The sequence below is a fragment of the Leptonychotes weddellii genome, chromosome 3 (genome assembly GCF_054177405.1).
Source record: "Leptonychotes weddellii isolate Sample4059 chromosome 3, ASM5417740v2, whole genome shotgun sequence".
NCBI classification, from domain to species: Eukaryota; Metazoa; Chordata; class Mammalia; order Carnivora; family Phocidae; genus Leptonychotes; species Leptonychotes weddellii.
Window position 1 is genome coordinate 87006515 of NC_138371.1, and position 26485 is coordinate 87032999.

Sequence of the window (26485 nt, forward strand, 5' to 3'; positions counted from 1 at the left end):
GAGAAGTTCACCCATACTATGAAGTAAGGAGCTGCCATTTCAAATCCTTTCCATGAGTCAATGGATATACAGAATTTCCAGGGAGGCAGAAAATGTCTCCAGTGCCCACCTTCCATGCACAGACTCAGCCCCCGCTCACTGAGCTCCTCTGAGGTGATGACTATGGGCTCGGCCCTGGGAACACAATGAGCCCTAACAGGACTTAGGTCAAGAGGCTTGCTGAGTCTAGTAGAGGAGACAGACAAGACTGGCCATCTTTCAGCCCACCACTTATAAACCTCAATGCTTTGTACTTTAAACCACTGTCGGGGGGAAAAAATGTGTCTGTCCCTACACCTTAGTGTGAGCAATCAGTAACTGAAAGGTGTTCTGCTCTGGCAGGGGTGGACTCAGCCCCCTTAGTGGAACCCAGGTCTGAGTGGAAATTGGGGAGCTCATCACAGATTAGGGAACGGGGAGAGGTAGTGAGAGAAGAACCTCACCGTTGCCTGAAATCTCACCCCTAAAGCTGCCTTCAATACTTTCCAGCAGTCAGAACCAACTTTTCCCTGGACAGTGGTAGTAACGTGGAAGAAAGGCTCACAGGGACTAACAGAGCCTTCCAACTTGAGGCCTGGGAAAGGGAATGTACTTTTGATGTTTGTAATCCAGAGGCCCTCCAACTTGTGAGGGCAGGAGAGCCCCTACCATTTTGAGCTCCCAGGACACCAGAGAAAATCCTGCAACATGGAACCCCTTCTTCTGAACCAGAACAATCCAACTGACAGGACAGGGCACATGTAGACACAGGCCTCTGCATCTCAGAAGAATGCAGAAAATATTAAAAAGTCCCACCTCTCTTGTTTTCCTGCAGAATTTGTTTTTTCCTCAGTTCTTCATTTCAATACCCACTGGCACTCAATGGCAAGTAAGTCGTGGCCACAGATCTGAGCAGGTTAGGGAAAGTGAGATTCAAATATAGGAAAACTTTACCCCATCGCTTAATGGCTTTTTCTGGCAATGAAAAGACACCTCTATAATGATCTGGGGGCCAAATACCAAAATTACTACAGAAATGAAATAAGGGGCGCCTGGGTGGCTCAGTCGGTTAAGCATCTGCTTTCTGCTCAGGTCATGATCCCAGGGTCCTGGGATCGAGCCCCACATCGGGCTCCTTGTTCAGCGGGGAGTCTGCTTCTCCCTCTGTCTGCCACTCCCCCTGCTTGTGCATGCACGCATCCTCTGTCTGTGTGGTAAATAAATAAAATCTTAAAAAAAGAAAAAAAGGAAATAAAATAAGACATGCCACACACACAGCCTTCATTGGGCTGCATAGTAATTTTGTTAAAAATGACAAGTATTTCTTCTAAAGAATGATAATTAATACTGCCTTTACATCACCTGCCTTTTTTTCTTTTTCCTCCCCCCGCCCCACCTCTTTTTTTTTTTTTTAGTTTTTCTTTTCTACTGATACTTTCCTGCATTGGCAATTTGGCAATCAGCAAGTGAATCAACATCATCACTGTCAGGCATTTTCTCTGGGAGAGGAACACGTTCATCAACACTTTCCCATACATAGAGGCATTCCCATTTGGAAAACAAGGGAGTGGGGATGGGGTGGGAAGTATTAGAGCATCTTTCCTACGCCATAGCATTCCGGGATTCCCGTGCACCTGATTACAAAGCCACAGGATGAGGTTCTGCCCATACACTCTGGACTTAATACAAATGACTGTAAAACAAGGAAAACTCTCCCTTGCCTCTACAATGCTCGCCCCACAGGCCAGCCTAGCCTTGTCCTTCTCTCAAACATTTCTGAGTACCTCTGTCAGGCACTGAGCACGTGATGATAAATAGGTACAATTCCTGCTCTCAAACTGTCATGGGGAGACAGACACATGGATACATCATGAGAACATGAAAGTGCAATCCATATGTGAGTTCCACAAGTAATCTGTTGAGCACCTGCTACATGCAGGGTATTGTTCTGGATGCTGGACACACATCAGCATACAAACGTGTATACCAGAGAGTATGGGATATACATGGGGTACAGAACACAGAAGAAACGCCCCTCATCTTATCCAGGAGGATCAACGAAGGCTTCTTTGAAAAAACCAAGCCCAGGAAGGAACCTTGAAAGATAAGATGAGGAAGGCAGAGCAAGGTGTCCCCGACAGGGAGAAGAGCAGAGGCACGAGTGAGCTGTCAGCCACACTGGAGGGCACCATTCCCTGCAGGCCTGGGACGCAAGGGGAGGCAGGGGCTGCCAAGTCCAGTCTTGGGCAGCAAGACAAGGTAACCAGGGATCTTGAATGCCACAGCAGGACCCAGGGCCCCCCTGTAGCTGAAGAATGACTTTGGAGGGTCTCGAGCCCAGGAGTGACAGGATCCAATTCCCATCTCAGATAGAACTTCCAGAATTGGCTTTTATTTGCAAGCACTGCCTCTCCTGCATGAGGGGCTTGAAAATGAAAACAAAAACAAAAACAAAACCAGACAGCTTTAGCAAGTGGATATAAAGTTCCAAAGAAGAAGGTATATAGGATTCTTCCCTATTTTAATTTGAGAAGATGGCTAGAAACCACTCAGGAGGGAAGAAAGAAGAGAATGTTTTTTATAGACCAAAAAATTAAGTGAGCAAAAAGCAGCTTCCCAGAGACAAACATCCCTGACTTAGCAATTTTGCGAGAACTGTTCGTTTTCATCTCTGCTGGGACTAAGAGAAGCTGCGTGGCAAACACTTTTCACGTCTTGTGTGGCCTGCTGCCACATAGCACCTCAGTAGGAACCACACCAACCTCCCGAATTGGCCGCCACAGCTCATGGTGAATGAGCCAGCCACTGACAGATCCAGAAACCAGTGAGAATACATATTCTCACCACAGATGATGGTTGCAGAGAAGGTTATTTTTTACTAAATAATACTTTTATGTTAATTTAACAGCTCAACATTCCCAAGGGCCTTCAAACTAAATATTGATTTCCTCCCACTACATGGAGGGCAATTTCAGACCCTTGTGGCCCAAACTTCAACTATTAAACATCCCATCCATTCTGTCTCTATAGACAAGACACGCTTACTGCTCAGAAAATGGTAACGTGAATACATCAAAGCCATAAAATTGCATTGCCATGTTATGGCTCCCAATCTAAATCCAATTATAAGCTTCTCTACAGTGTATCCAACTTATTGACCACACTATAAGCTTATAAGCTACTCTAGCTTCAAATGGACTGGATTACTTCAATACACAAATTCCAACTTAATGTCCATACAATTATCTGCCTTCCACACAAAACTCTAAAGCCCAGCAAGTGACATAATTAAGTTCGTTGTGTTCTTCACTACCGAAGCCAGCATATTAAATGTTACTACCCTGAAGGCCAATGCTTCTGTGAGTGAAGCCACACATGAGCTAGACTGGAAATTTTTGTTAATCTACCACTCAAAGTTACCAAGATGTTTAAGTGCCACATTTTGGAATATTTCAAATGTCTCCAGTCACCATCAAAATCGAGAGAGACGGGTTAAAATTAGTCTTCTCTTTATGTACCGTATAATGAATTCCATTTATGTAACATCCAAAAACAGCACAACTGATCTGTGCTGCTATAAGTCAGGCCAGTGGTGATGCTGGGAATGGGGGTGAATGGAAATCTCAGCTAGAACGGGGGCACCAGGGGGGTGCCAGTCATTGTTCACGTTTTGTTTCTTGATCTGGGGACCGTGACAAAGCCACCTTTGGCTGTGACAAGTCATCAAGCTGCACACTACCAATGTATACACTGTTCTTTACGTATAAATCAACCAAGTTCTAAAACATCAGGGTGGAGGGCAAGATTTGTCTACTTTGCGAAGACCCTAAGAGGTCAGAATTTCAATCCTGTGTGGCATTCTGAAGAGCACTGATATTGCATGGACAGAAACCAGATCGACAGAAACAACTACATCCTTTCCTGGGCCCACTTCCATTCCCTTTCACTCGTTTTTCTTACAGATCTCAGCCATCCTAACAGGGGCGTACCTACCATAGGGGACACTCAGGGCAGATCATTACCTAATAGTCCCGCTTCCATATAAGGAAATTATTTCCAGTGATGTGCATGCAATAATCAATCATCATCATATTCTCGAGTCATTCTTTAGTTTTTAAGCAACTTTTTTTTTTAAGAGAGCAAACACGTGCAGCAGAGGGAAGGAACAGAGGGAGAGGGAGAGAAAGAATCTTAAGCAGACTTTCATGACCCTGAGACCAAGACCTGAGCCGAAATCAAGAGTCAGACGCTTAACCGACTGAGCCACCCAGGTGCCCCAGCAACTTTTGTTAAATGTCAGTTTTTAAAGTGACTTCTAAAATTCAGCTAAATACTTCTCCTACTACGTAAAACATACACTTGCCAAACAACATTACACTTAGGAGTTCTCAGTCTTTCACAGTTTTAAATTTTAATTACACGTAAAAGTTCCAAATGGTCACAAAGAGGGACAGCCTTGAAGAACCTCCAGTTCCATTTTTTTGTCCCCAACTGCGCTATCGTTTATTGTCAAGCTCTGTGGAAACACAGGAATATGCTGTACTGCAAGGGCTGGAGGCATGAAGCGCACCCAGAGCGAACACCAGCAATCCTGAACTGTTAGGAACGGACTCTCCCAGCCACCTGTGCAGCTCAGTCCATGTGCGTCAGGGTCAACGGCAGACGGGAAATTCTCTAGATTAATTTCCGTGCAGAATACCATGTTTATGAAATGGCAGGTACAAGGGCGTACTAATGGGCGCCTGGGTGGCTCAGTTGGTTAAGCGACTGCCTTCGGCTCAGGTCATGATCCTGGAGTCCCGGGATCGAGTCCCACATCGGGCTCCCTGCTCAGCAGGGAGTCTGCTTCTCCCTCTGACCCTCCTCCCTTTCATGCTCTCTGTCTCTCATTCTCTCTCTCTCAAATAAATAAATAAAATCTTTAAAAAAAAAAAACAAAAAACAAGGGCGTACTAACCTTAAGTGTGTATATATAAATATATCTATTAACATTGCTATATAGCATTACTCACAGCAGTATTTAAGAACTTAGACCAACAAGAGTTTTTCCCAGGAAGTATTTATCACTGGCTTTGTTTAGAACGGCCCACACATTGTGACAACAACAACAAAAAGCAGACCAGACCGGCTGAAGTCAGCTTCCTTGCTTTGGGTCTCTAGAGCTGACACACCCCCTGTAGCCACACCTGGAGAGTACCATGCCCACTGCCGCGCGCGGAAACCAGGCAAACAAAAGCCCGAACATCGAAGTTCAAACACAAAAGCACTTGTCTTTCCCACATTAAGACAGCCCTCACGGTTTATAACGAGGGTGGGGGAAGGTTTTCAGACCTCAGCACTATTGACTATTTGGGCCCAACACTATGCTGTGGGGCTGTCCTGTGCGTTGTATGGCATTTATCAGCACCCTGGGGCTCTACCCACCACAGAGCCAGTAACACTCCCCCAGCCTTCCCCGGATATGTGCCAATGTCCCTGGCTCACCACCAGCTGAGAATCACTGGGGTGGCGGTTAGAACACCTCTGGGAAAGTACACAAGAATCAGGCACAGTGCTTGCCCCAGGGAAGGGGCACTTTGTATTTTTTTTTTTTTTTTTTTACAACCTTTTAACTTTTTTTTTTTTTTTTTTTAAGATTTTGTTTATTCACTTGACAGAGAGAGAGAGCACAAGCAGGGGGAGTGGCAGAGGGAGAGGGAGAAGCAGGCCCCCCACTGAGCTGGGAGCCCAACTTGGGGCTCGATCCCAGGACCCCGGAATCCTGACCTGAGCCAAAGGCAAACGCTGAATCCGACTGAGCCATCCAGGCGCCCCTATCCTTTTAACTCTTAACAAGTACATCTATTTCTTACTCAAACACAACTTTAAATACATCAAGAAAACTAAAGAGACAAGGCAATGAACAATGTCTAGGCAAGTGTACCACTGAGGAAATGCCAGCAGCCCCCTCAAATTAGTTTTCCTTTATTTTTTACTTATTTTCCAATATTTCCCTAATGAACAGAAAAAAAAAAAAAAAAATTAACATCTTTCCAGAAAGGTCATTCTGGTCAGGAAAGACTTTCTATATACATGGAAATAAACGGTCATTTTAAAGAAATGGAAGACCGTTTCTGGTCCCTCCTTAGAATCACTTATTTTACACACAATTATAACTTTCTGTGGTTTCTCCAGAACAAAGCAGAATCAAAGCAGCAAAGCTGAGTCTCAGTGGAAATGCAAGCATCCCACCCCCAGGGCCTCGCTGAGAGCCCTGGTCAATACTGCAAAAAGAATGAAGGACCTAAAGCCAGGAAACAGGTTGGAGTCTCTGTCGAACAATTCTCTCTCACCCTGGGGCCCTGACCAAACCACAGCCTCCCCACACACCAGGTTTTATTTATGAGATGGAGGGGTGATGTGCACTTCACAGTGCTTCCAAGAACAAACGCCTATGAAATACATGGAAGTTTTTATACAGACGTCAAACATTATAACCTTTATTGCAGGGTTATACGTATCATAATCCTCAACGAGAGGTAACCCTTGGCTTTACCACAGGAGTTTAATCACTGAAAGCAGCCCTGGTGTTGGTTTCACCAGCATCAACAGCAGATTCAAAAGGGTAAGAGTATCCAGATGTAAAAGCCAGCTGAGCACAGAGGTGAAGAGTGATGGGCAGGGCTGCCTGGGCTCCGATCCTACCAGGTGACACCTGGCCATCTTTCTTCAGTTCTACACACCTCAGTCTGTCTACAAACTGGGGATGACGGTAGTACAGTCAACAGTCATTATTTGCCATAGGCATGTTCTATGAAGTCACAGGGAACACTGATTTCAGGAATACTGAACCAGTGTTCCCAGGGGAAACACAGGGTTAGGTTCCTATGAGGCTCTGGTCACAACATTTCTGTCAACGGATCAATTCCTAATCGTGTTTTAGGTGTTTCTGTTTTGAGACACCTTCTTTCACATAGACAGGTGACTCATTAAACCTTGACCTCACAGCCAGTGGTAGTCTAACTCATGCTTGAAGACGCTTACCTAACACACGCATGCATACTCTCCATCAGGCACATCACTGCCTTCCCCCACTTCGGAATGCCAAACAGCACTCGAACACTATGCTCAGGGGCCATTTTAAACCAGAAAATCACCCGAGGACAGTTCAAAGAGGTCCCAAAAAAAGGGCGCTAATTAGACCACAAAGAGAACACTCATCTACAGCATGAGAAACAAGAAGGCAGGGCACTGCCTTGTTCAATCTCGGCTGGGAACGTGCATTAGGCCACTCATGTTTCCCTGCACTCTGTGAATGGCCACAAAAGCACCACAACTATTGGTTTTGTTACAAACACATTTTATAAACACATTTTAACAAGTAGCCAAATATTCAAATACAGAATCCTCACATAATGAGGACTGACTGTACCTGCCTCAGAGCTGCTTTGATAAGTCAGTGAATTCAGACAGATCAAGCACTTAGAACTCTGCCACCTTGGCACACGGTGAGCATTCAATAGATGTTAGCTTTTACTGAGGAGTCAAATAGGTCCAGAAAACAGCACGTGGTGCAAAAAGCATTTAACAAAATGATGAAAAGGAACACAGGTGGTGGTAGAGAAACACAGAGGAGAGAATATGGCATGGAGGAAAGAAACCAAAACTCAACATTTCTTTCCTAACGCAATCTCTTGCTTTATTCATTGTCCTTCTACTGATTCTCCTTCCTTTCCACTGAGAGGTTCCACTCCCTGGGCCAACTATCTACCTTCCTGCTCTCAAATGCATTCTCTGCATGCCCTGCCCTTCCTGCGACATATCATAGGAAACCACATCTCCCAAACCCGCTGGCCATCTGGTTTCCACGTAGGGTCGGCCTCTGGGAGGTGCCAGCAGAAGCTGGGAGGGCGGGCACAGGGAGGAAGCCAGAGTCTCTGCTCAGCAGCATCTCCTGCACAGATGCATCTCTGCCCAGGGGTCCCCATAACCTTTGTGACACCACCACCAACTCCGACCCTACTGCAGCCCTGAGGGGGGTGGACATCTTCCTGTGGCTGCAGATCTCTGGATGGACACATATTCTTCTTGGTAGCTCCCCTCCTCCACCTCCTACATGCTCACTTTTCCATAGCAGGTTCTCTGCAAAAGGCCTAGTCCAGCTTTCCTGGTCACTCTAGCACACACAGGCTCCAGAAGGATGCTATGCCCTGCAACTCTGCCAAGACCCTCCCTGGCGCACACTCACCCATCCCTCCCACCATCTCACCTCTCTTATTCTAACTCACTGGCTTCCCTGGATTGGAAGCAAATAAAGGTGTCTGGGGGGGTTGGTGTTTTTTAATTCACCACTGCTGGGAACAACAACAACAACAACAAACCGTGCACTTATGAAAATATTAGAGCTACTCCTGCTTTTTATCAATTTACATTACCTCGGCCACCTTTCACCATGGGCCACTGGCCGCCCCCTGCACCCATGGTTTCCTTCTGCTTAAGTGCTATTTACTTTTTAAAGACTAAGCATTACTCTCAATTCATAAATACCTGGATTAAAAAAAAAATCCAAATGTGGCCTATGGCACATAGCCAATATTCCTCTGTAGTCAGCACTGGCCGTTCCCAGCTGCTGACAGCAGCCTGTGTAATCACCACCCGTGAATTGAGGGAACTTCCATTCTCTTTTCTTCCCATTGTTTCTCACCCCAGTGCATAAAACTGTAACGCCTGGCCATCATCACAAGCAGGCATAAAAGAGGAATAAAAGAGTTCATGTGGATAAAAGAATGTAATAGCGAAACGATTCGGGTAAGTGAATCAGAAAATCAGGAGTCAGGGAGGCTATGGACAATGCTCACGCCTCAATGAACCCACATCCTCTTCCCCCTGGGACACACAGCTAGACTACATCTTCTGGATAGGTGCGGCCAAGTGACAGAGTTTGAGACAACGGAACACAAATGGCAAGGGACTATCTACTGCCAGGCCTGGCTCCTCCCAGGCGGGCTCCTGTACCTGGTCCCCCCATTCCAAAGGCTACCCCGGACACCACTGCAGGATAAACCATGGAGGGTCTGGCTTCAAAGTCAGGACCTAGCTGGCCTCGGTCAGTAAAGGACTTCATAAAAGGGGTCATTACCCTACACCACCCCCAAAAGGACTTCATAAAAGGGATCATTACCCTACACCACCCCCACCAGGCTCAAACTATCACCTAGAGAAAACTTACACTGGGTGCCACCTGACTGCACACAAAGACCCACACACACATGCAGAGAGATCCGCTTGTACAGAAGGTCACAAATGCAGGACACACACCTTTCAAATGAGCTGGTTGGACATCTATTTAAGGTGGCCTAGGGGGAATAGGAAATAATCCCCAGCATGTCCCTTCTAGAAAGATCTCTGAAAGGAAACCCATTTGGATGGGACACTCAGGAACAAGCACCTGTTCCTGGTCCCTCATTTCCTGTCAAGGAGAACAGTGCTGTGCAAACCAACTTTTACTTTATAAAGCAGGAAAAAAACAAGATAAAGATAGGTCAGGACGGGACTCACAGCATAAAGGGCACAGAGCTGGGCGCCTGGGTGACTCAGTTGGTGGGGCGTCACTCTTGATTTCAGCTCCGGTCATGATCTTGGGGTGGTGGAATCGAGCCCCACATCAGGCTCTGTGCTCAGTGGGGAGTCTGCTCTCCCTCTGCCCCTCCCCCCACACTCTTTCAAATAAATAAACAAATCTTAAAAAAAAAAAAAAAAGGCACCGAGCAAAGACCCACATCTCCTCAGTAAGTGCTACTCCAAGCAGAGGGGGAGGGCAGTCCACAGAGCGGGGCCAGTCCACGAAGTGTTTCATCTATGGGGATAAGTACCCAACTTGAGGGTAAGTGTTTTGGAAACTTTTATGGTAATGTGACAGGGTAATTTTCTGTCTTTGAATCCACTAATAAAATTGAAGGTTTGTATTCTGGACCTCCTTGGTTGCTTTTTGTTTTTTGTTTTTTTTTCACTTCCTAGTCATTTATTTGTATTGTGCCAATCCATGATGGTTTAGAAGTTTAAAAAATTGTTCTGTTCCTCCATTCACCCAGAATCCCCAAACTCTTCAGCCAAATTCCCAAGGTTCCTCCACCACCTTCCCCACTCCTTCCTGCCTCACCTGGGTTCTCCTCCATCCTCCTGACCCAGCAACTCCCTCACCCCCACCATTTCAAGGTGGTATCTCATTAGCTACATGGTGGCAAACTCCCCATCAGCCTTTCTGATGCATGAGCTGCCTCCATGGACTTCTGTAACCATCATGAGGCTCACATCAAAATGAAGAGTTAAGTGGTCAGTCATCCATCAACACAGCTAAAATAACACAGGACTCTGGTCCCAGAAAATGGCCACGGTAAGAGAATAAATGACTAGAAACCTGTCAGTGGGCCTTACCCATGTTAATTAACCCGAGGGAGGGTCTCAGCCTGCCCGAAGTGTCCATCCATCACTCTAAGGCTGAGAGGCAAAATAAAATGGCCTTCGCCTCCCACCTCTAGGGAGGTCGACATACACAGAGAAACCGCATACCGGCTTGGGGAGAAATGAGAAGCTCTTATCAGAGTGAGTCCTCTGCGTGCGGCACCAAGTCTGATGAAGTGAGCAGCCTTCGTCATAGGAAGGGCACAGGATGTGGAGACAGCATTAGCTGTGCTGAGCAGGACTAACGGAATTGCCCATTACAGGGGAGTCCTGAACTAGCTGCAGAGAGGGATTTAAACACATACGCATCTTGGGGCACCTGGGTGGCTCAGTTGTTTAAGTGTCTGCCTTCAGCTCAGGTCATGACCTCGGGGTCCTGGGATGGAGCCCCGCATGGGGCTCGCCGCTCAGCAGGGGTGTCTGCTTCTCCCTCTGCCCCTCCTCCTGCTCATGTGCTCTCTCTCTCTCTCAGATAAATAAAATCCTTAAAATAAATAAATAAATAAATAAATAAATAAATAAATAAGCAAGCAAGCAAGCAAGCAAGCACATAAGCATCTCCTTGAAACTGAATGGAGAGAAAAACAGATTGATGGCAAGGAGGGCCAGGACAGAACAACAGAATGAAAAGGAAACCACAGGTAAGGGGAGATCCAGGGAGCACCAACCGTCCTCAGAGTGTGGGAACGGTGGGGCTCTATGTAAGTATAGGTTCCAGGCAGACCCCATTTTAAAAAATTTCCAGGGACAGAGGTATGGTAACTTCAACGTAAGACAACATAAGCATCTTTCAGTTAATAAAGACAGGAGTCAGCAGCAGCATCAGAAAGGGACCCGTGAGATATGGGGACGGGGGGGGGGGGAGTGTAAATGAGCGAGCATTTTAGTTAAGTCTCTGCACTTCTCTGGATACTTGAAATATTTCACCATTCCATTTTTTTCCAAGTAAAATCAGAGAAAAGATACATGCTGTTGTATGGAAACCTCTTGCCATGAACCGGGAATTCTGATTAGATTCAGTCAAAGCCAGGCATGTCTTGTGAAGACAAGGGCTCTGCTCCTCCAAGTGTGGCCTGGTGACGAGACACGTGGCTGGCCACAGCCCTGACCTCTGTCCCCGCAGCCCCCCTCCCCCTTCCCTCCGGCCAGGAGGGAAGCAGGGTTTCGTCCGCCATGCCCATTCATCGGTACTGGGCAGTGGCTATCCCACATGCAGTCCTCCAGGCTCTGGGGCACCTGCTGGGTTCAGAGAAAGAGGAATGAGATGCCCACGTGCACCACAGGCAAAGGGCTGGGCAGGTGACACACATTCCTCCGTTAACCATCTTCCCAAGGCCTGCAGCCCCATCAAGCTGGCTCAAGAGCCCGTTCCCGCCCCACTCCAGGCGAGCTAGCAAACTACACATGGGACTCAGCTGCGCAGCACACAGCCAAGGTCAGGCACTGACATTTCCTAAGACATGACGAACGTCCGGTGGACCACAGAAAGAAATCTGAGCCCAGGCAGTGAAGGTGTTTCATTTTAATCACATCTCACGCCTGCCATCGAAGCCCCTGCCTCTTCCAAGATGACTCATCTTTGATGCCAACAGGAAAACATCATTAACTTTAAATCCCATAATCTGGAATTGATGATTAACATATTTCAATGTCTGTACTACTGGGTTAAAAAAAAAAAAAAGAAAAGAAACGTTTTCTACCTAACATCTTTCCTTCTTTACACTCATTTACTCAGCTCACCGTGGGGCCACGAGCCAGGTTCTGCGCTAGCTACTGGTGGTATGAAGACCAAGAAGGCCAGTCCTAACCCTCAAGGAATTTACACTCTAAATAGACCCACAAGAAGTAAAAGCCATCCTGATTCCACTCTGGGCTTTCTCTGGCAATATGTGTTCACGAGATTTACTGGTGTGGCTCTGGTTTTATTTTTACCACCAACACTGCATCTTTCTCTTCTGGTCATGTCTCAAGAAATCAAAGTTAGAAACTGGTTCTTTGAAAAATGAGGGTGTAAAAAAAAAAAAAAAACACCAAAAACCAAAAAACCAGGAATGGGATCTACCAACCCCTTCAAGAAACCTTTTCTGACATCAGTATTCCTCTCTGATCACAGGCTCTGTGGTAATCAGAGTTCAAGAGTCATTTGTCTTTAGGAGACAATTATCCTGACCTAAATGGACACCTATGGTCACACAGAACCTAGGCACAAAGGCAGGATCAGTTCCTCCTACTTAAGTCAGAAAGGAGATGCTGCAGGGAGAATGGTGACCTGCTTCCCCTCCCCCTCCAGGAAGACCCAACTATTTCTGCACTCCTGGGGGTTGCCCCAGTGTATGAAGGCCACGGGCTGCAGGTTCTGAAGGCTAGTTAAGGGATTATCAGGAAAGCAAACTCGTCTGTGATATGGCTTTCAAGTTATAAATGTCAATGACAGCCAAGTCTGCTGTGTTGGGAACTCCTCCAACAACAGGTTGACAATAGCCCAATTCGACGGCTCTGGAGGAGGCTGACAGACAGCTGCTCCTTCAGTAGTTATTCCCAAAGGAGCCAAGAGGCCCCTGCAAAGGCAGCTAGATATGGCAAGCTCAAGAGGGAAGGTGACAACATATTTGGTGGCAGATAGACATAGCCCAGGAGTGCCACACTATGCCAACGCGTCTGCCTGCTCCAGGAAAGCTGTCAACCCCACACAGTGCAGAACTGAGAGCAGGAGGCAGGGGCAGACACGGACATTTAAAAAAAAAAAAAAAAAAATCACAGCCCAAGGAAAGGCAGAAAGAAAGATGCTGATCCTTCCCACAGTGTAAGCCACGGCAGCTGGGTATCAGGGACCGCAGACCCAGGTCCAGGTCTCCGCGATGTCAGCCTGCTACCCCCAGCTGCTGCGCTTGGCAAATCTCAGTGGGCAGTGCATGAACTTGCCCTATCTGTCAACAGTGAACTAACTGCCAAAACAGACTCCTGAAGATACACTGTTCGGTTGTGCAGTCCCTGAGATGAAGTCCCATTCCAATTAAGTGATATACGGTGGGGGGGTGGGGGGCTGGATTAAATACGCCTTTTCCATCTTAGACAAAATCCCACATCCTCAGAAATTCAAAATCCCTTTGCAGTTCTGAAGGAGACACTTCTTGTTTCTCTGGTTTCTCCCAGCAGGACAAACTCTCAAGGTGACAGCTAGAGAGAAGCCACCGATAAAAGTCACATGGTCACATGATTTTCTAGCTCTAACATTAAGGCTTTTATTTATATCAGTCATCTGTCTGCTTGTGAGTTGCTGGGGTAGGATATCCCCCCCCCCCCGTATTTTTTTCCTGTGATGTTATTACAAAGTTTGTTCAAAGACCCACATACATAAAAGAAACAGGAATTAGGAATGTTTAAAGTTTCATTCTGTTAGCCCCATAACCTTGACACCCAAATCCTAGCAGGCTGTGAAATCTGGATACTCTGCTCCCAGTTAACAACTCATTTACCAAGGTAACTCTCAAGGGTAGCCTGGGCAGTGATTTTAAGTGCTACAGACTATTCAGATGGTTCAAATAAGGAAGCACTTAGCAAATTTCTTCCTCCATAAAATACGTTCATAACTGAGGACTTAGGAAAGTGTACTTCTTGAGTTCCTTGATACACAGTTCTGAGATTGTGCGGTCTTTAGCAATCACACTCTTCAATTCATCGGTTTTACTTACATTCACATCATGATCCTCTGTGTCAGATTTGGGTTGGGCTGCTCTGAAGGAACCAGCCATTCTATGGAAGGGTATCACGCTAAATAAAGTCGTGTTTGATCATGATGGAATAAAGCAATAAATGGCCTTCTGCTCCAGTCACTTTACTAATTCTAGACAGACAAAATATCCTTGCCCAATTATCCCAAGAGATTAAACTCCACCAGGCCTTCACCAGATAGCCGGAGATGTCCCCTGAGGATTAGGGTGGCACTGGGAGAGCCACCCCTCAGCCCTTTGGGACTAGGGGTCTGTATTTTGACACTTCCAAATGTTAACATCTGACTCAGCTACTGGATCTTCTCCCTCCCAAGGGCAAATATTTTGGGTCTGTGCTAAGCCACATGGATATCTGCTTACTTCAGTACTTACATGGCCTAATGGATCCTCTCCAATGTCCACTTTAGAACAGTAATCACTCCTGAAATCACAAGGACAAAGACGTTTTTAAGTTTCTCCTCTTTAACAACTTGATCTATTGCAAACAGGCTGACAAAGATCTTCTATGGACTTTGCTTCTCCCATTTTGCAACCCAACTGCCTTTCAACATAGTCTCCCAAAAAGAAATAACCTAAGAACAGCTAGCTGGGAGGCCCTATCACTTCAACACCCAAAGGCATTTACCTTAAAAAAAAAAAAATTGTATTATCTCATGTGTTAAGATCCAAATCCATCCATTATTGGTTTAGCAGGAGTAAGGCTACATTTAGCGAAGATGAAGCTTCTGCACAAAACTGCTCTTTGTTCCAAGTCTCAGGAGGCATTAAACCCAAGCTTTTACCAATTCTAATGCTTTCCAGACCAGACTGCATTAATATACACATACAGTTCCAAGTATATGTACACACACAATTTTAAAAACAGATAGCTCTATCACAAAAAACTATGGAGTTTGTAACAGGAGATAAACCCAATTGAATTACAAGCCTGTTCATTCAAATGTAACATTACTTGCGGCAACTTCACCTTGAGGAATAAAAGTAAATAAAAAGAGTGAAAAGTATTTTAGAAACAGATCTACTATGTGCTGATAAAGCTAGTATTTTCCTTCTGTAATACTCCTTTATAAAAGAAAAGAGAGGAACATGTCCCTTAATAGATATCTTCAGCATGTTTCTGATACTCTTGTAATTTATCAGCAGAGAATTATAAAACAGAAAGTTCAGGAGGGAGGGAGGGAAGGAGAGAAGGGGAAAGGAGGGAGGAAAAAACAAACATGTTGCACAGACCCATCTCCAAGCTGACTGCCCAAAAGTGTTTTTTTTTTTTTAAAGATTTTATTTATTTATTTGAGAGAGAGAATGAGATAGAAAGAGAGAGCATGAGAGGGGGAAGATCAGAGAGAGAAGCAGACTCCCTGCCGAGCAGGGAGCCCGATGTGGGACTCGATCCCGGGACTCCAGGATCATGACCTGAGCCGAAGGCAGTCGCTTAACCAACTGAGCCACCCAGGCGCCCCTGCCCAAAAGTGTTCTTAAGGCTAACCAACTGCTCTGACCACTGAAGGACCTGACAGTAGAGCATGCACCATGTTCTGCTAGAAAATGTTGGAGTTTTGTTATTTTTTTTTAATCAAAACAAGCCAGTTCCCTCTTTGTACGGTCTACAGCACACAACCACCCTTCGCAGCATGAACATCTGTGTTGGTTTCAACCATCTGAGCGGTACCAGAGAGCCATGCCCTGGGGCAACTGGGGAGAGCGGGCTCCACTTGCAGTCCTTCCCAACCCACCAACCACATCCAGCAGTCCTGCCTCACAGATGTTTACTCAAGAAGGACGAAGGTTAGAAAGAAGAGTCAATGCCAATGACCACATGGCCCCCTCTTTATACCAGCCTCCCTTTGGACACAGCTCTGAGGTGAAGGAATGGTTTCTGGAAACGCAGTACTGTGACACAGAAAAAGCTGCTAACTCCAGCAAGTCCCATCAAGATATATTTTAAGAAAACAGGGCACCGGGGTGGCTCACTCGGTTGAGTGTCTGCCTTCGGCTCAGGTCATGATCCTGGGGTCCGGGGATCGAGTCCCGCATCGGAGCTCCCTGCTCAGTGGGAAGCCTGCTTCTCCCTCTCCCTCTGACCCTCCCCCCACTTGTGCTCTCTCTCTCTCTCTCTCCCTCTCTCATAAATACAGAAAATCTTAAAAAAAAAAAAAAACAATCCTAAGCATTTTGGTTGGTATCAAACCCCTTCATTCACGCGTATTGGTGTGCGCTAACAAAAAGAATACCCATGTGCCTCAGACCTAAATGACACAGGCTGACTTTCAGTGCTTTTACTCTTTATGTTTTCATCAACATCTCAACTGGTGCATTACGGGACAATTCTCCAAGTGAGTGCTGGGGATCAAGTGAGCGCTGGGATCAAGCAGTTAGACTGTAAGATTCAAAAAACGTTCCGGATGTGTCCTCCTCCCCACCCCCACACCCAAAAAAGTTCAACTTTACCTCCCCCAACGTTTTCAAATCTCAATGTTTTCTTCAATGATACTCCTATTAAGTAAGAACTCAATCTTGATTTCCCCTGAAGCATCAGACAACTACTCCCTGAGTCATATGAGAACTACTCCATTACCCTTGGCTTTATCATTAGCAAAATCCATGGTCACCATGAAACCAAAAGGCCGTTCGTGTCTATCCTCAGGAAAGCTTTAATGTTCAACTCATCCTAAATATCATTTCCTGCGGAGCCAAATATATACCATTAATGAAAATTTATAACCACTTCTAGCCAGGTCTCTAGATCAAGAAAACACTGAAGGAAATCCTTTCTCCTTCCTCATTTTCAAAACAGCACCACTCCACAGCTTTCTCCAAGATTTCACCCAAACGTTTATTTTCTGGAGATTAACAGGCTCCCTCACGCTCTTCTTGAGCTTATGCTTCTCTTTCCTCTCTTAATTACACCTAAACTATGAATGCATTTGTAAAGCATCACAGGAATTCAATTCAATCTACAAAGAATAAGGCAGCGATCATAGGGGACAGTCGGTGAAAAAGTAGGTAGGAAAAACTGGAATCCCATTTTCAACCAACATTTTAGCCCTTTCTTTTGTTATTTTGGAGAAAAGATATTACAAATGGCCCACAAGCAAAATACCCTACTTGACCAGCTCTGCATCCTAGGGTGGCATTCTATGAGGAATCTGCATTGGAGTTTCTTTTTTTTTTAAAGATTTTATTTATTTATTTATTTGAGAGAGAGAATGAGAGAGAGAGCACATGAGAGGGGAGAGGGTCAGAGGGAGAAGCAGACTCCCTGCCGAGCAGGGAGCCCGATGCGGGACTCGATCCACGGACTCCGGGGTCATGACCTGAGCCGAAGGCAGTCGCTTAACCAACTGAGCCACCCAGCCGCCCTGCATTGGAGTTTCTTGCCTCACATGTTCAAGGACCACCTCTGCAGTACGTCCTCTGGATCCAGTGACAGAGGACAACGGTGGCCAATTTCAGACCCAGGGGTCTCACACCTCATTCCTTATGCCCTTCTGCACCAGAAGCTGTCAGACTGATCCCCTTCTCAAATTTACACTCAAGTTTTTCACCCTCTTATTCCCTATGGACCATGTCTTTCCAAACAGAGAATCTTGGAATCTTGATGCCAAAAAAAACATGGACATAGCTCAAAGCAGTCTTTCCCTCTCCCATTTTCCAGAACCTAGTAAAGCAAAGTGGCTCATGGACAGCACCAAAGCTGTCCGGTAGACTTACTCCTGTGAGAAAATAGTGGGAAGGGAGTGTAGAGCCCTGCTCAAAGTATCTTCATGCTTACAAAAATAATTTCAGATGATTAAGACCATCTACTGGTGCATGCGAGAAACAAATCATGAACATGTTTATAAGCTTTAAGTCATTCGATCTTCCTTACCAAATAACAGAGTCACATAGGGGGGAAAAAAAAAAAAACAACAACCCATAATTGCAATACTGGCCTCAGAAGGTTTTCATCTTATGTGGGGCAGAGCAGCTCAATTCATCACATAGTGAAATGTTGCCCCGTTACAAAGATCTAGAATGATCCTCGACCTCAGAACTTATACAACCTTCAATACATTTGGTTGCAACATACTTCAAAACTTTCTAGCATCTTTCCATTTCAGCAAGGCCTCTCATCACACTGCCACTGAAAGTTCCCCAAAGTAGAGCCAAATCTCAATCTGCCCCACATTGCTCACGCTGCCTGGACTCAAATAGAGAAGTCCAACGCTCACAAGCTGTCCGAGCCCCCATCTTCTTGTGCCTCGGTGCCTCCTTCCGAGAACGGCGGTGGGACTCCTACGAGCTAACACCACACAGCCAGAAGCACAGCCACCACCTCGGAGAGGCAGTGAGCCCTCCATAAACACCGGCGATTCTCACTGCTGTCGTTGCTACTGCTAGAATAGGACAGTAAGTTAACAGGATAATAAAAGGCCATTCTAGAGCCAGTCAGAAACCTAGAACCACAGCCACTGGTAACACGTGATGCATATTTTCATCTTGCGAACAGCTACTTTGCCAGGCAGGTGTGACAATGACAACGATTCAGTGGCTTGGGACTTGGAATACCCTTAGCTAAAGCGACTGTTCTCCTACAGATGGTCCCCACGTAAAGTGTGTTTGACAAAAAAAAAAAAATTCCAACCTTGCAACTTGAGAATTTATCACTAAATTGAATTCTCAAGACATTGGTATCCATCCAAGTTTATCCAAGATTTTGCCAAGACAGGAGGACAATGGGCCAGGAGAGACAGGAGACCACTCATCTATGTTTGCACCTGTTGTTCATGTTCACTCACAACGTCACAAAGAGCAGATGCCCTTGACAAAGCTTGCACACCACCCCAAAGACCAATTTGTATTTTCATCAAGATTATTTTAACAGACACTGGGGAATTAATCTTAGAGTTCAGTTTCTTGAACCTTCCCCCAAGATACACCTGTCCCTTAGCCTAATGGTTCTCAACATGCAATCTCAAACCAGCAGTATCAACATCACCTGTGAAGCTGGGAATGCACAATCTCAGACCTCACCACACCCCCTCCTTAATCACAAACTCTAGGCTGCGGCCCAGGAGATTCGGATGCTAGCTCAAGTTTGAGAACCACTGCCAATAGGCTATTAACACGTGGACTGGGGCATCACTAAGGACAGCTCTTTTCCTTAAACTATCTGGTATTTCTCAGATCCATAAAACCTGCTATAGGATGATGTCAGCTGTTCCTTTTATTTTTAATTCCTCATGATGAGGCTGATGATGATTCACGCAGCACCTTAATGGATTTCTTAAATAGTAAGAATCCTTCTTTCCCACCCCTAATGGAAGGTGACTGCTGCCTGTTATTTCTGATGTAAACAGTAAGAATCCTTCTTTCCCACCCCTAATGGAAGGTGACTGCTGCCTGTTATTTCTGATGTAATTACAGGAACAATTCAGGAACAAAAGCTTGTCCTTTATCAACCTCAGCAAAAGCTGTAATAGAGAGTTATAATTACAACACTCCATTCTTTCCCATAATGTGTTCACAACAACGTACCCTTTGAAACTGATCATACCACATGTCATAACAAGGAAACACAGAACCCAGGATCAAATTTCGCTTATTGTCAATAGAGATCAAAACTGCAAGTGTCTGGGCACACCTTTTCCAATGGACAGGAAACAAGTATGCATTAGCCATCTGGCTATATCTCATTTATCTAAGTGAAATACGGGGGAGGGGGAGGGGTGGAAGTTGATTTAATGCATTCTATGGTCCTAAGGTAACTTCACAATACTCAACGGTCTTATCACCAGACACTACCCATCATCTAACTAATTATCAAAGCAGGAAGCACTAAGGAGCATTTCCTAAATAATAAATAACCCTTTTCCATACCTTTAATTTGTTGATGTGTGTATTAATTTGGAGAAGTTAATTTCATACTTGCTGTGAGGTCTCCTGATGAATTGTGAATACCGGCAAATTATTAATTTCCCTTTCCTTTTTGATTAATTTCACACTTAGGCTAGATAAGAAAGGTGAGATTAATGATGTCTGGAAGACAATGTTCAGTTCTTGTAAGATACTCAGTCAACCTTATGTTCAAGTAAACAGAGGACACAGATAAGGAAATGATAATGGGATTGTCTCCAGGATGCGTCCAAGGTGTCATGCAAATAAATGCCCAGAAACGCAAAGTGTTTAAGCTGTAAGCTCCAGTGAATACCCTTCTTCAGAGGATAAAAAGGAGCATAAACTCAGGCTTGACATGCAGTTTCAGTATGCACATATGTGCTAATCCTATTTCTGATAGTGATGCCTACATTAATTGAGAGCCCGCTAGGTACCAAGACACTAGGCAGTTTGTATAAGTTATCTAACATAACAATAGCTCTTTGAGGTATAATTACACAGTTTGCAGGTGAAGAAACTGAGGTTCAGAAAACTACCTAGCTTGCATAAGCGACCCCCATCCTCACATAGATCTGTCAAGCTCCCAAGCCTGGAGTCTTCCATACGCACTGCTTCCCTAAAGCAAGAGTAAATAGAACATTTATGGTTGCCTAGACATTATTCCAGAAGACCTGAAAGCTACAGATGTGCCGTCTTCCTCCAAGAAACTTCCCTGCCTACTCCAGCTCCAACTGACCCAATTCTTGTTTGCATCCCAGTATTTAAAGACAATGTCACAATTCCATGCTATCCATTTGACAGTCTAATGTCCACTAGAGTACGCTGTGTCTTAACCCTCCCCTCACAAACAAGCCTGCCCAACTGAGACCCATATCCAAGTCCTAATGCAGCAATCTGTCATCTCTGGCCACTCTCTCCGGCAGTGCTGCCCAATATGGGAGCCACTCACTACATATGGCTTAACTGAAATCAATTACAACCAAATAAAATAAAAAATTCAGTTCCTCAGACATACTAGCCACATTGCAGGTGCCCGATATCCACATGTGGCTAGTGGCTGGTCTACTGGACGCTACTGACAGAACATCTCCATCATGGCATAAGTACTGCTGGGCGGTGCTGGTGCAGAGATCTCTCAGGACAGCATCTTTTCATCTAATATCCTACCAAAACTGTGCAGGAGGACAGAGTCTCTTCCCCACAGAACTCACTAAGGGTGCCATCAGACTAACTGCGGTCATACCTACGTGTCTTCAGATCACATCCTTGAAGGAATGACATTCCTTTGACAAGTTAGGTCATCCGGTAAACTTATAAATAAAGCAAGTGGACTGACCTCGGAGAACAGAAAGGGGACAGAAAGGAGAAGAAACAATCATCATCAGCCCTTCCATTCGGGAATAACCACCAGATGCAACTGTGGGTGAGGACAGACTCAGCAGCAACTGCAGACACATGCGCGGTCACCCACACGGCGGTGTCCCTGAGGCACGGCCTCACCAAAGCACTCTCTGCTTGAGAAGTTAATTTCTGCTGCTCCTCTTTGGCAAGACACAGTCCCCAAATTTGGGCTCTTATTTCTAATTATTAAAGAAATCAATGCAAGGAAACCACTTCTCAAATCACTCTCACCCAACTATTTCACTAAAAATTGGATCATCAGCAAATGAGACAAGCCTTTGGTGACAATGACAGTCTGACAGCAGACTAGAAGAGAGAGCCTCCGTCCCCTCAGTGACACCTGACCTGGAAGGAATTACCTCAAAGCTTTCCAGGAATTAAAAACTTGCGAAGCTCCAATCTAGGCAGAGATCCTGAAATATACTATTGGTTACTATTAAATTGGAACAGCCTGGGGTACAACACCCGGAGTGATAAACATCAAGGTCACTGATCTGACCTCTGATCTCTACAACCTACAAGTGCGCAGCACATAGTATTTCTTCCCTTCGTCAGTTCTTCATTGCTTTCCTCCTCCAGCCTCCCTGCTGTCTGGGCATTACGCCCAAGACAAGCCAGTCTTCATGGCTGCCAACATGGGTTATAAAGTGATGGACCCAAATCTAAATGCCAACTCCTTCAGGTAACTCCCCTTGACAGTCCCAGACTCAAGATCATATACAGGGCGGACCTGGACCTCTCTCACCACAATGATAAAGTAATGAATGGGAACTCCGTGGAACTAGGACAAGAAATCAAGGTAGAGAGTTTTCTAATAAAAATACAAATCAATTCATCCCTGTGGAGGGAAGAGGAAATAAACTCACACGTTCCTCTCTTAGACCCTAGGAAAGTCATCTAATGCTGGATAAATATTCCTCTCTCCTCTGGGCTCCCACCTCAGTCACACGAGTAAGGCCCATTCCTGCCTGTCATCCGGGCATTACTCACCTTCGCTGAAGGACCAGAGCCCACTGAATTACTAACCCTAATGAAACTTCCAACATTCACCCTTTCCTGCTCAGTGGCTCACAACAATAGCTCTGTAACCTGGTGGACCTTTCTCCAGCCTCAACCCCCTCCCCCGCAATCCATTCCTGACAACCTGCAGGATGAACCTCAGAAACACCCCCCACACCAGCCTTTCCATTTCAACAAGGCGGCTTAGGCCACCATCTCGAAGATCAAACCCTGGCCTCTTAGGCCCTCTGAAATCAGGAAGGACTGCTTTGCTCAAGCCAACTGGTCTCTTTTCTCCCTGCCCCCAACACATCCATGCACTTACCCTTCCATAACACAAACATCAACTCCAGGACACTCTCCCAGACCTGAAGGGCTGGCTCCCTCCATTGTGTGGTAACACTCAAAACCAGAATGCCAGCCCCTCAAGAGCAGGGCGTGTCAGAGTTTTCTGTATCTCTGAGGAGCCAGAATCTTAGACCCAGAAACTTAAACAAAACCGCCGCTTCTTAAATATTTGATAATCCACTGAAAAGAATTCCAATCCCGGGGCACCTGGGTGGCACAGTTGGTTAAGCGTCTGACTCTTGGTTTCAGCTCAGGTTGTGATCTCAGGGTCGTGGGATCAAGCCCTGCACTGGGCTCCGCACTCAGAGTGGACTCTGGTTAAGACTCTCCCTCTGCTCCTCTCGAACTCCCCCCGTTAAAATAATAAATCTTAAAAAAAAAACAAGTTCCAATCCATGCTTGTAAGCCCATTACTCCAACTGGATTCTCAGACCGCTAAGACCCCTTCAATACACAGTTTGCTCACCAGGAGCCCATGGAGGCTCCATGATGCAGGCAGGAGCCCAGGTCTGGACTCCACCATGTACCAGGTAAGGAACTTTACACCTCTAGGCCTCCCTTTGGCCTTCTGTGAAACCCAAGTAATATTAATACCTACCCCCAGGGGCACTGAGAGTTCAAGAGACACTGGTAAAGCACTTAGCTTAGCTCCCAGCATCCAGCAGATGGTCAATAAACGTTACTTTACCGCTCTCCTGTTATAAGTCTCCTTAAGGGGACATGTAGTATAGTCGAAACAACATGGTTATGAGGATAAAAGTCACCTGTGTTCAAATCCCAACTCTATTCAATAGATCCCAGCTGTGGGACCTTGGGGGAAATTATTCAACCACTAAGCTTCACGAACTGTATCTATAAAATAGGATAAATAATCAACCTCAAAAAGTAGGTCTAAGGATTAAATGAGGGAATAGATCTCAAGTTCCCAGTACAGAGTGAGCAATTCAATTAGTGGCATTTGCTAAATATGATTTCAATCCAAACACAACTGGAAAAAACATCCTCATGCTCCTTGCTCACATCTGTCATGTCCTTCCGGTCACATTCTTTAAGCTCATAAACCAGGCCCCGGCCTTTCAGCTGACAGCCCCCACCTCCTGGGTCATCAGCCAGAGTACTCACACAGGGAATGCATATAAAAAAAGAAAAAACCACATTGAGAGCTGCAAGGAGATTCATTTCCTCAAGGCAAATGTGTGCATCCTCATTTTTACAGCTTCCCCGATCTCTAAATATTCATAGCTATTCATATTTACACATAACACTAGCAAGGCCATTCCTGAGAGGAAAACACACTGGTACTATCGGTTACTTTTTTAAAAATGAATCTGTGATTGAAATCAGTCTAACCAAAAAGAGGCCAAAGTGCAGAGAGAGGGAAAAAATCCACAGATATGAAATGAATATTCAAACAAGTGGATAAAATGTTACAACCCCACCAAAGGCAGCCTCCAGCCAGGAGCAGACCCTCACAGCAAAGAAAAATAAACTCTACTCTTTAAAGATCAATTTGCAAGTTTTTGCAAACTCAGAGGGGAAGTCAGAGCAAAGAGAGGCCTGGTGCTCCCACTCTCCCCCTTCCTTGGGCCCCGGGGGGTTCGTAGCTTCCGCTCCTCCAACTCCTGTCCTGAGCCCCGCAGGGGGAATCCTTGGCCCGGGTCTCAACTGCTAGAGGGCAGAGGAAGAGCACAAGGCCAGCACTCAGAAGTTACAGGAGTTACCAGGTAACCAGGTTTCCACCAGAAATATGTGTCTTCTCGGCCACGGCCTTACTGCACTGGGCTGGAAAATGACTTCACTTCCTTCCCGTGGCTCCCAGGCCCAGCCCGGCCACCAGGGCAGGGCCCAGCAGGCTCCTCACCGCCCTGGGCTTGCTGGAGCACACAGGTCCTTATCTCACCCCCTCACCTGGTGCAAGGACAGGCTTTTCCTCTGACGCAGGCCAGGGGAGGCTCGGCAGAATCCAGGGTGAGGAAGCTGAGTGGGCTGCCTCATCAGGGCCCCCATCTCTCCGAAGAGCTGCCGACGCACCGACCCTGCTCCAACAGTGCAGGAGGCTCTCTGCCCCGGGCTTCCTCACCGGCTCCAGCTGTCCCGTTTTCCCCTTGCCCACACCTACCTCGGGGCTCGCAGGTGCTCCTTGCTCAAACCATGAAGTCAGCAGGGCCCTCCCAGCTGATCCGAGCCCGGCACTCGCCGGAAGTCTAGGAGAACATTAGTGATGGTAGCAGAGCAGTAGCCAAGGCTCCCATGCAGTGTCCAGGGCAGCCCCGTCCGGAGCTACAACCACATGCAGAAGGGGGAAGGGACCCACAGAGTCATAGCAACCGCACAAAGTCACACAGCTGACAGGTGGCACGGCCAGGCTGCCTAACCACAGAGCCCTCACAATTCACCTCTGTACTGGCCACTCTCGACCATCTGCCCTCCTGCTGGCCTTTCGCTTCAGTGCTAAAGCAAGAAGGACAAGCCTTCTTCAGGTGCTGGGTGCCAGGGGGCAGGGAGGACCAGCTGTGTCTGCGAGACACACTGGCCAACCCTCCCCTCCCCGGGACAGCCGCTGTCCTCAAAAGCCTTTCTCCCCACAGCTCTCGCAAGCCAGGCGGCACTTTGCCAAAGTGGAAACTGAGGCATACCAGGTTCAATGCCATACCAGCAGGCACATGTGTTTACTGATTTGTTGGGTGCAAATGCATCCTCTTTCCTGGCATAACCCAGCAGCGCAGAGCTCAGGAATCTGCACTTTCACCCCCAGACGACTCGGATGCCAGTCAGCGACCACCTGACCACTGCGCTTCCCCAGAGGGGCCGTTTTCAAGGCAGGGTTGAGAGAAGGATGTGCGATTCCGCGCCCCTCCCCAGGAGCTTATAAAAAGCTACGCCACCGCCCCCCAACAAAAACAAAACAATAAACCCAGAATCTTCTAGGGCGGAAAGAGTAAGAGGTGCTGCAAGTAGTGATTAACTTCCTAAGTTTGTGAGCTAGTATAAAGCACCAGCCACCTTCTTCTCTGAGCAGCCCTGTCATGATTCAAATGATTTAACATTCCCGTCTCTGCGGATTCAGCTCGCAGACTCCTTGCAAGCGGACAGGAGTGTGGAGGGAGAGAGAGAGAGAGAGAAAGAAGAGAAAAAGACAAAAAGAATGGTGGAAAGAGGGAGGAAGGGAAGGAGAGAGATAGAGAAGTTCCGGGAAGCCTTTTACATGACACTGGCAGAAATAATGGGGACCCTTCACACGCAGACACACAGAATATGAGTAGGATTTAGACCAGCCCCGTCCAAAGGAAATATAATGGGAGCCACTATGTCAATTTATATGTTCTCGAAGCCACATTATAAAGTAACAAGGAACAGGTGACATTAATTTTACTAATGTATTTTATTAGCCCAATATATACAAAATATTATTATAAAACATGTAATTGATATTAAACATCATTAATGAAATAGCTCCCATACCTTTCTTCATACTAAATCTTCAAAATTCGGTGTGTATTTTTGTTTCCCTAGTATAGTGGATAGCTCATTCGTGTGACAAATTTTGATGTGTACTTTATATTTCCAGTATATCTCAATTCAGATGAGCTGCATTTCAAGTGCTCAACAGCTACACATGGCTAGCGGCTACCATGCTAGACAGCCCAGACAGACAGAGGAGCAGGTAAAGA

General features: G+C 46.1%; 1 protein-coding gene across 8 annotated transcripts in view; it reads right to left on the reverse strand.

Moving 5' to 3' along the window:
- The window catches only part of MGAT5 (alpha-1,6-mannosylglycoprotein 6-beta-N-acetylglucosaminyltransferase), a 332440-nt gene that overhangs the window by 273392 nt on the left and 32563 nt on the right, over window positions 1-26485 (reverse strand). For 6 of the 8 annotated variants that reach the window (XM_081814568.1, XM_081814567.1, XM_081814570.1 and 3 more), the window contains exon 2: window positions 14562-14610. The exons of the other annotated variants lie outside the window; for them this stretch is intronic. The gene's annotated coding sequence lies outside the window, so the exon portion shown is untranslated. The remainder of the gene's footprint in view (window positions 1-14561; window positions 14611-26485) is intronic. 8 annotated transcript variants of the gene reach the window in all.